A 9,923-nucleotide genomic window follows, 5' to 3' on the forward strand; every position below is an offset into this window, starting at 1 on the left:
TGTCCAGAGGAGCGTGCACAAGCAGGGGACGGGTAAGCCATTTATAAACGGCCACCCGCCCCTGCACTGCCACCGTCCGGCCGTTTATGGTTAAGAATATACCTGTGTCCTGTACTGTACAATCAAGATGAAATTTTTATTTTTTATAGTCAAGAACCAGAAATATTGTATGGACATGCAGGAAACCATGTAAGTCTTTTTACAATTCTGTAATTTAAGGTAGGGAAATTAGGTTTGATCCTCAAAATAATAATGCTTTTTTTTCAGAGCCAAAAGCTCTGAACTGAACTGATTAGCTGCATAGTATGCACTCCTTATTTGCAAGGATTCTATGCCACAAATCAAGCAGTTTCTATCTAGGAAAAACAAATCATAGGGGAGGATTTAGTAAACTGTAGCACACAATCACTGTGCACTAGCTTCTAACTTCAGCTTGTTTAATTAAGCTTTGCCGAAAAAAAAAAAACACCTGGAAGCTGATTGGTTTCTCTGCATAGCTGCACCAGATTTTGCACTCTCCAGGTTTAGTAAATAAACCCGTGTGCTCCAATTTTAAATTAAATACCCCCTAAAATGTCTTATCCTCAGACTGTAGACCTAAACACAAGTAAAAGTTTATAGTAAGGAGTATCAGTGCTTGGTGCGTTGCTATGGTCCCCACCCAATTCCTAAATATGAGGGAAAATAGCAAAAATGTCTATTAAATACTAAAAAGTCCATAATAGTGTGTATAGTCCATTTTCACAAATGCGGTGCTGTGCAAACAAAAAATGCGCTATCCCTCTTTTGAGTGAAACACTTGCACACCTTGTGATTAGGCCTGCAAATCAGTATAGGTCAAGTGTTAATCAGTGGTATTGTTTCAGACCAACTCTTCCATCCGGACTCTCCTTGATGGCTCCAAAGACGTTGAAAATGTGCTAAAAAAACATACACTATATTGGCAAAAGTATTTACACGCACATGAACTTCAGTGGCATCCAAGTCTTGATCCGAAGGGTTCAATATTGTGTTGGCCCACCCTTTGAAGCTATAAAAGTTTCATCTCTTCTGGGAAGGCTGTCCACAAGGTTTAGGAGTGTGTCTATGGGAATGTTTGACCATTCTTTCAGAAGCGCATTTGTGTGGTCAGGCACTGATGTCGAACGAAAAGGCCTGGCTCGCAGTCTCTGCTCTAGTTACATATTTAGTCTGGCTGAAAAAAGACAAAAGTCCATGCAGTTCAACCATTTAAAAAAAAGTTGGAATCCTACACCCACAGTTGATCCAGAGGAAGGCAAAAAAAACCCAGCAAAGCATTATCCAATTTGCCACTGCAGGGAAAAAAATTACTTCCTGATCCCCCAAGAGGCAATCGGATAATCCCTGGATCAACCTTACCTATCAATGTTAGTATTCAGTTATATTCTGTGTATCCAAGAAACAATCCAGGCCTTTTTTAAAGCAATCCACTGTGAAAAAGCCTTTCCGTGTTTCGAGATTAAATTTCTTTTCCTCCAGACAGAAAGAGTGCCCCCTTGTCATCTGTGATGACCTCAGAGTGAATAACTCTACACCGAGTTCACTGTATGAACCACTGATGTATTTATACATGTTGATCATATCCCCCCTTAATCTCTTCTCAAGAGAGAATAAATTCAGTTCCTCTAATATTTCCTCATAGCTGAGCTCCTATGTGCCTCTTATCAGTTTGGTTGCCCTTCTCTGTACTTTCTCCAGTTCTCCAATGTTCTTTTTTTTAATTGGTGCCCAAAATTGAACTGCATATTCCAGATGAGATTTTACTAATTATTTGTACAGGGGTAAGATGATATCTCTCTCTGGAGGATTTTGTTCGCTTTAGAAACCGAAGCTTGGCATTGCATGCAGTTATTAAGCTTGTGATCTCCCAGATCCTTCTCCACCATTGATTCCCCTAGTTGTACCCCCCTAATATGTATGATGCATGCATATTCTTAGCCCCCAAGTTTATAACCTTACATTTATTAACATTAAACCTCATTTGCCACATAGTTGCCCAATTAACCAGTGCATTGAGGTCGGTTTGTAAGTTGGAGACATCCTGTAAGGATTGTAAGGATAACGATTCCACTGCACAGCTTGGTGTCATCTGCAGAGACTGAAATGGTATTTTTAATCCCAGACCCTATATCGTTTAAAAAATATATTAAAAAGTAAGGGTCCCAACCCTGAACCTTGGGGTACACCACTGAAAACCCTAGACCTTTCAGAGTATGAATCTTTAACTGCTACTCTCTGAATACAATCTTTTAGCCATTTTTCTATCCATTTACATACAGATTTTTCCAAGCCCGTAGACTTTACCTTACACATAAGCCGTGTACGGGGAACTGTGTCAAATGCTTTTGCAAAATCCAAGTATACCACGTCCACCGCCACCTCTCTGTCCAAGGTTTTGCTCACCTCATAAAAGAAATCAGATTTGTTTGACAACTTCTGTCTTTCATGAATCCATTCTTTCTGTTGCCTAAAATATGTTTTTCCAGCAAGAACTTGTCTATGTGGTCTTTTATTAAACTCTCCAGTATCTTCCCAACTATAGAAGTTAAACTAACAAGTCTATAATTACTTGGTAAAGATTTTGACCGTGGCACCACGTTGGCCTTACGCCAATCCAGTGGTACTATGCCAGTCATTAAAGAGTCCCTAAAAATTAGAAACAATGTCTTTGAAATGACAGATCTCAATTCTTTAAGGACCTGTGGGTGTATGCCATATGGTCCAGGTTCTTTATTCACCTTGTGTCTATTGTGTCTAAATATTTTTGGATCATATAAATTGTGATCCAATGTGGATCAGCTAGAGCTGTGTCAATACCATGCCCATTATAGACAAGAGCTCCCCCGTGCTCCTTTGTATGCACAGAGCTGTAGAAGGTATTTAATAAGTTTAAAACAAAAAGTGAAAACTTGTGAGCTGCTATGCAAGTGGAAAGCCTGCTTAAATGCTAATTGTGAATCACCTGCACCTAAAATATACTCATACTAGTGTGCAAAATCAATAATATGTACCACAATGTGCCATGCTTCACTTAAGATTATACATCAGTTGCTACTACTTATGTTGCATAGCACAATAAAATCAAACAATTATATGAAAAATGAAGATAAGTGAGTAAAATAATAAATCAGTGTTAATTTCCAACAGCAGTGTCCATATAATTAACAAAAAGGTCTATATATGAAATTTCTTGAGACTTGCATAGTTCACTTTAAAATACAGTAACCCGAGCTTCTAAAATAAAATATTTTGTTTGGAAAACTTACATAGACGAGCTCCCCCATCGGTTGTGCTCTCACCTCAGGTATATGACTAAACCATTAGGTAAGATTATATAACGCTTGTGTCCCTTTAAATGGGCCAGAGTATGAATGAGATGATATCCTGCTGTTTAGAATCCTTTTCCACTCAAACGATAAGCTTCCCCTCCTCGGTGGTTAATGTAGAGGAATTAATCAAATCATAGTGTACTATCCTTTAAAAAGCCTTTTTATTAATGAAAGTAATGCACTCACATATGCTCTGTATATAAAACCGCTTTGTTCACAAAATGTGTCCTCCAGATCTTTTCTTATGGTGAAAAGCTTAAAATTGCCAGCTGGTGTCAGTGTGGTACCATCGAGCGTTGTAACGTCAAAGCCCCTCCCCTACGCGTTACGCCACTGATCATGTGGCTTCATCAGGTGAAATTATGATTGACAATTTAGAAAATCCCCCTGGAAGACCGATAGTAAATGGAATTTGTCAGTGAATGCTCGTTTAGGCGAATATATTTGTGTTTTTGCAACCATTGCTCCAAGGCACCAAATCGTATTTGAAGGATACATAACATTTGATACAATTATTGGACAAAATACAACTGAAGAACAATAATATATTAGCTACAGTGGATTTTTCCTCACAACTAAGTGGGCTATGGAACATTTGAGTGATTTGGGGAGTTCACAGAAGAAATATTTTTATTACAGTGTTTAGAATTTGGGTTAGCACATAATTATATTTGGTATAATGGGAACTACTATAAGCAAAGAAGAGGAATTGCTATGGGCACAGTTTGCACCCAGTATGTCCAATGTTTTCATGGCATGGTGGGAAGAAATGATGATTTTCAATAACCCACCCTTTCATTGTACAGCAGATTTATCTACGATTTGATGATTATCTGGGCAGGGGATGAACCTAGCTTGGCTCAGTTTTTTGAACGTCTCAATATGAATGAGAATGAGAAATGGCAAAATAAAACTATCCAGTTTTTGGATTTGGAGATAAGTATCCAAAATGGGGCACTATCAACAAAGAATTATTTTAAAAAAGTTAAAAAATCGGAATAGTTACATACCCACGAATAGTTGTCATCATCAACCCTGGCTGATAAATATACCTAAAGGGCAATTGGTATGTGTGATGGATGTGGGATCGCTGACACCAATATGCGATGATCCCACAATCGCTGTCACCAATATGTGATGATCACGGCGTCAGACCCCAGCCCTTCTCACTAAACTCGTGACTGAAGGACTAGCCAATCTAAAACCGCGATGTCATGTGCGTAACAATGCCACACCCAGCTGCACCCTGCACAACGATTTTCCAGCTAATTGGACTACAATCTATGTATTGGCAGCCTGAGCGATTGTTACTGGGTCAGGTTAATTACGCAATTAACCCTTCACACTGCCACCACCTCCTTTTTGTACAGAGAAAGAGGAAACTCGGCTATACCAGCAATAACACTATAATGATTGACATAATCGTCTGCCTAACACGGTCACCGCAGGCCGGTTATACAGAGGGTTAAACAAACACAGTAGCGCTCTTTTTAGAGGCAGGAATTCGTAAATTGCAATTAAGAGCTATAGAAACAGTTCAACACTTTAAAAAGGAAAGATTTATTGATGAAAGGCAAAAAGGGGTGCAATAAAAATATTTACAGAAAAAAGATGTAACCAATATATATATATAAATATACAGAGAACAGCACAGCAAAGAGATAACAGAGAGAGGTTAAAGGGTTAAAGTACTTGCCAAAGTCCTGGGTTAGCAGATCAAGTTTCAGAGCGAAAGGGTACGGGGTCTCCCCAGGTGGTATTGATGTTAAATGGGAGAATTCTTCAACTTCACTCTCTTAGGCCTGACAGCCTATTTTGTTGCTCCCCAGCAGGGGGTGTCTCTGAAGTCAAGGACCAATGCCCCGTTTAGGAGGGATCGTCGGGCGGAGGCCTAAACTACAGCCATAATCTCTCGTAACTCATATTTTGTTCATAACTTTTCCTATGCACAAGTGACATTCCACCCACGGGTAGATTATTATGCAGCTGCCTCTGAGGAGCGAGTAGATATGAAATATGAAATACATATTTGAATGGTTCACGAGATCCACTTTTCTGCTTTCCTATGTATTCCAGTCAGGGAGTGTGACCTACCAAACTGTTTGTCTCCTCGTGCCCAATCTGAAGATATGCCTGATTTTTATGTAAGTCTCTCATACTCCAAGATATGAGACATAGGGGAAAAATGGATTTTTAAAAAGGTTATCTGGTTTCCTGCTTCTCTGGAATGCCTTGAACTCCTGGGAAGGCTGCGTTATCTTTTTACGAGGTGCTAAATTTTACAGGTTCTTTGGACAGTGAGGCCCCAGCTCCCTTGGGGGTCCTATAGCTCATAGGCCCCCTACTGGGCTCTGGCCTGTGACACTTTTAACACACACACACACACGTCACTGTGCCTCTCAGAGAGGGAGGGGAAAGTATGAGGGGAGAAAATGGAGATTCTTAACAAAATGGAGGACTGCCTCTGGTGTGTACGCTTGCGACACCTCCCCCCTCAAGTGGTTGCATTGGAGGGAACTACAATTTCCCTCCTGACGCAACCGACCTCTGCCCAGAGGTTCACCTTGGGTCGACCTGGTACCGCTGCACTGCGGGAGAGCCAAGTTCCTTCTGAAAAGGAAGCTGTTCTCCCCGGCAACACTGCTGTGCCAACCAAGTGAGTGGTCACGGGTGAGCACCAGTCGGCTGTGACTATCCGGATATCATGGCAACGGCCGGGGTGCCCACCTGTTCACAAAACACTTCAGCTCAGGGGTGTCATCTGCTATCATATTAATATGTAGCTTCTTGTCGAGGTAGAGAAGGAGATTTCCCTCTCCTATCTTCTTCCTCAGGCCTAGGACTACATCTAGCCCAAAGGTGTGTGCACCGGAACCGGACAGGCGAATTCTGGAACGTGCCTCCCAGATGTGTCCACAGGTACCTTCATCCAAGATGCAGTCCTCTTTACCTGCTAGCATCCAGGACAGCAGTTCTGCCATTTTCCTGTCTGCCAGGTCAGTCACAGGTCCAGCTGAGCCAGGATAGTTGCACCCAGGCGTCTTACCGTAGCCAGCTGCACCCAAGACTGATGAAACCTGCTTTTTGGCCTGGGGAGTAGGTCAGGCCACAACTGCCTCAGTCTCCCCATGCCCAGACCTCTGGGGGTCTTTTCCTACCGGTCGTTCCCAAAGCTGAACCACTGACATGCCCCTCTGACAGTTACCCTTCTCGTCTGTCAGACTAGGCACGGGCAAGTTGTTCCTGACGTGACAGGGGACCAAGTTGCTCTTCCCAGACAGGGCCGAACTCCACAAAGCCCCTAAAGTGGGCAACTGCACCCAGTTCCATTCTGCATTGCAGGTCATTCCCGACCCCTGGGGAGGTGGTTGGTGTGTTCTCAACCCCAACTAGCTTTCCCGTGAATTCTGGCAAGCCACATGGGGCAGTGAAGGCTGGCTCATCCTGAGCCTCCTGGGTTAGAGATGGTGGCCCATACCCCCTGCTCAGGTCCATGATGGTTACACAACGGGCACCTTCCGGATGCTTCATTACCTCATGGCACTCAGTTTTCCAAGGTCCTTAAAAAGCCTGGTCATCTGATCCTGTTTGGGGATCGAGACTACCAGGGATGCCCAGACTCGAGCTGACCCCTGGATTCCTGACTACGCCATTCCCTCTGTCTCTTTGGCCCATTCAGCCTGCACCTCCTGGGAGATAAGGTTGGCGGAAGGCAGTTGGGAGGCATGCATTCTGCCGTCTACCTCCTGCACCGCACGGTGAGCTCTCCGCGGGTTCTCCTGAATCCAGACACCATCTATCATAGGCATTGCCAGCAGCTCCTGTACCTGAATGGAAAGGAGAGGTGATTGGAGCTGAGGGCCGCAGCCCCCTCTCTGAGATCCGATGACCCCCTCCAAGGAGATCCCTCGCATTTCCAATCCAGGTGTGCTGTCACTGCCTAGGACACATGTTTGTCTGCCTGATGACACACCAAGACAGGTCAGATCAGATTACATGCTTTCAGGCTCCCAGCCCCCTGTGGATAGGCCATTCGTTCCATCCTCCCTGTCAGGCCTTTGATTACTCTTCCCAGCAGGGAAGCTCACATCTAGCCAGAGACTGAAATCCCCATATGAATGGCTTTCCAGGGCTGGCCTGCATGTGGCACTACAAGTATTAGCCAGCTGTTGTTTACCCTCCTCAGCAGGGAAGCTCTCAGCTAGCTGACCTCTGAAGTTCATTTGTGGGTCGCTTTTCAACGCTGCCTTATGCGTGGAACTACAAGTCCCAGCTGGCTGTTTACCCTTCTCAGCAGGGCAGCTCACAGCTAGATGGCCTCTGAAGTTCCTTTGTGGATCGCTTTTCAGTGCTGCCTGGAACTACAAGTCCCAGCCGGCTGCCTAGTACCATGCAAGGCCAACGGCTGGGCACTTATCAAGGCACAATCTTTTAGGCCTGGGCAAGGAACAGGCCTATCCAGACCATCCCTTTGCTCAACCCCCAGAGATTGTACCTCTGCCCCTTCACAGCACTGTGGTTGACCCCCAACAATGAAAATTCATCATTTGTTTCATCATGACCATCATTATCATCTTTAGCGTTACCAACATTACCATCAACATTACTGACATTACCATCATCGTCATCATTATCATTGTCATTGTCAACAGTCACATTTATAATATCAATGACACATGAGTTCGATACCTCCCCAGGCAAGGGGATTTCTTCTTGTTCTCCAGCTAATGGAGAATCCTGTAGCCCCACTTCATTCCCAACCCCCTCCCTCTGTCCATCCACAGGTTGCCCAGACATTACCCCAGTACCTTGGCATGTCCAGAGAGTTCCAGGGGGCTCTTCCGGGTATTTTCGGCAGGGGCATAATAGGAAACAAGAGTGCCTAGGTCAGCACCCAACAAAACAGGTGTGTAAATTTCCTCCAAGACTCCCACCTCCCTCATCCCTCTTCCTGCACCCCAATCTATGAATACCTTTGCACAGGGTATGCGTGATCGGGTCCCCCCAACTCCTGTGAGGGTAAGGAACGTTCCTGGGATGAGGTTCCTCTGCTCAATCACCTCTGGCCAGATCAAGGTGACTTCTGCCCCGGTGTCAAGGAAACCAGTTACAGACCGGTTGCCCACAGTGACTGGCTGCAAGTTGGCGGGGGTTACCCGCATCTTCCTGCGGACGAACAGCACTGAAGAAGAGTTGCTGGCAAGATGATGTCATCTGCTTCTGCTCAGGACACTGCATCCTGAGATGTCTGGCTTTCACACAGGTGAAACATCTGTGGTTGTCAGGCAGGGATTGCTGCAGGTGTGGGCGGAAGGGAAGCTTGACTCACCGATGCTGTGGGCGATTTCCCCCCTTTCCAGCCGTTCGGAGGAGCCTTGCGATGGTCAGATACTCGCGTGTGGACGAAGGTATCTGCTAAATCTGCTGCAGCTTTAGTAGATGCTGGCTCTCTCTCCAAGACAAACTGTCTGATGTCAGCCGGGCAGATGTGCAGAAGTTGATCTTGTATCATGAGATCTTCTAAAAACTCGTAGGAGTCAGCTTTCAGTCCCTTAGTCCACTGTCGGAATGTGGTGCGTAAGCGACTCGCCACATCCGTGTAAGAGTCCCCAGGTCCCTTTTGCATGGACCTGAACCACTTGCAGTACACTTCCGGGGTCATCTGGTACTTCCGGATGATGGCATCTTTTAAAACTTTGTAATCGTCATCCTGCCCCTCTGGCAGTTCTACAAACGCGTCCAGGGCCTTGCCTCGTAGCCCTGGTGTCAGGTACCGAGCCCATTGAGCTGGGGGCATGTCAGGGATCCTACAGCGGTAGCCTCTAGCACTCCACAGACCGGATTCCCCCAAGGCGCGGAATCTAAGTCCCTACCTGCTTGTTCACCAGGGCCCCTGATGGTGGGGATGGACTTGGAGCAGGCCGAGACCAGGTCGCGGCCCTTGAGTTCACCCAGCTGTGGTAGAAGCACCGTTGGAGGTGTATAGCAGGTGAGAGTCTGATGTGAGGAGGTCACAAGAGCAGCGTCAGGCAGGCTGGGTCGGTAACAGTGGTGGCAGCGTGGTACAAAGTCAGCAGGCAGAGGAATAAACTGGTCACAAGCCGGGTTCGTTAACAGGAGATCAGAACGTGCAGGGTTAAGCAGGAGAATGGTCAGACAAGCCAGGGATCAGAGCAGGAGAAGACAGCAGTATCAGGAACAGGCTGGGTCGGCAACAAGGTATTCAGGAACACTGGATCAAACAGGAACACAGGTAACAGGTAAGACCATACGGCACTTGAGCATTGCAAGAGCTGGGTTTAAATAGGCCGCCCAACTCCTGACAGGCGCTCCTGGGTCCTAGTGCCTGCCCGGCGCCGTCATCGGTGACAGGAGCGCCTGGGTCCTAGTGCCTGCCTGCCTGCCTGTATGTCTTGTCAGGATTCTACGCATGTGCAGATTCGATCGCCGAGGCGATCTTCCCATTCCCTGACATTGCCCCCCCCTTACGGGCAGCCTCCGGATGCCCACCCGATTCCTCCTTTGTGGCTGGCTATGACGGAATTCTCGTACTAATCTGGGGGCATGGACATT

This window comes from Staurois parvus, unplaced genomic scaffold (assembly GCF_062004578.1).
Source record: "Staurois parvus isolate SC_StPar_1 unplaced genomic scaffold, SC_StPar_1.0 ptg000309l, whole genome shotgun sequence".
Taxonomy (NCBI): Eukaryota; Metazoa; Chordata; class Amphibia; order Anura; family Ranidae; genus Staurois; species Staurois parvus.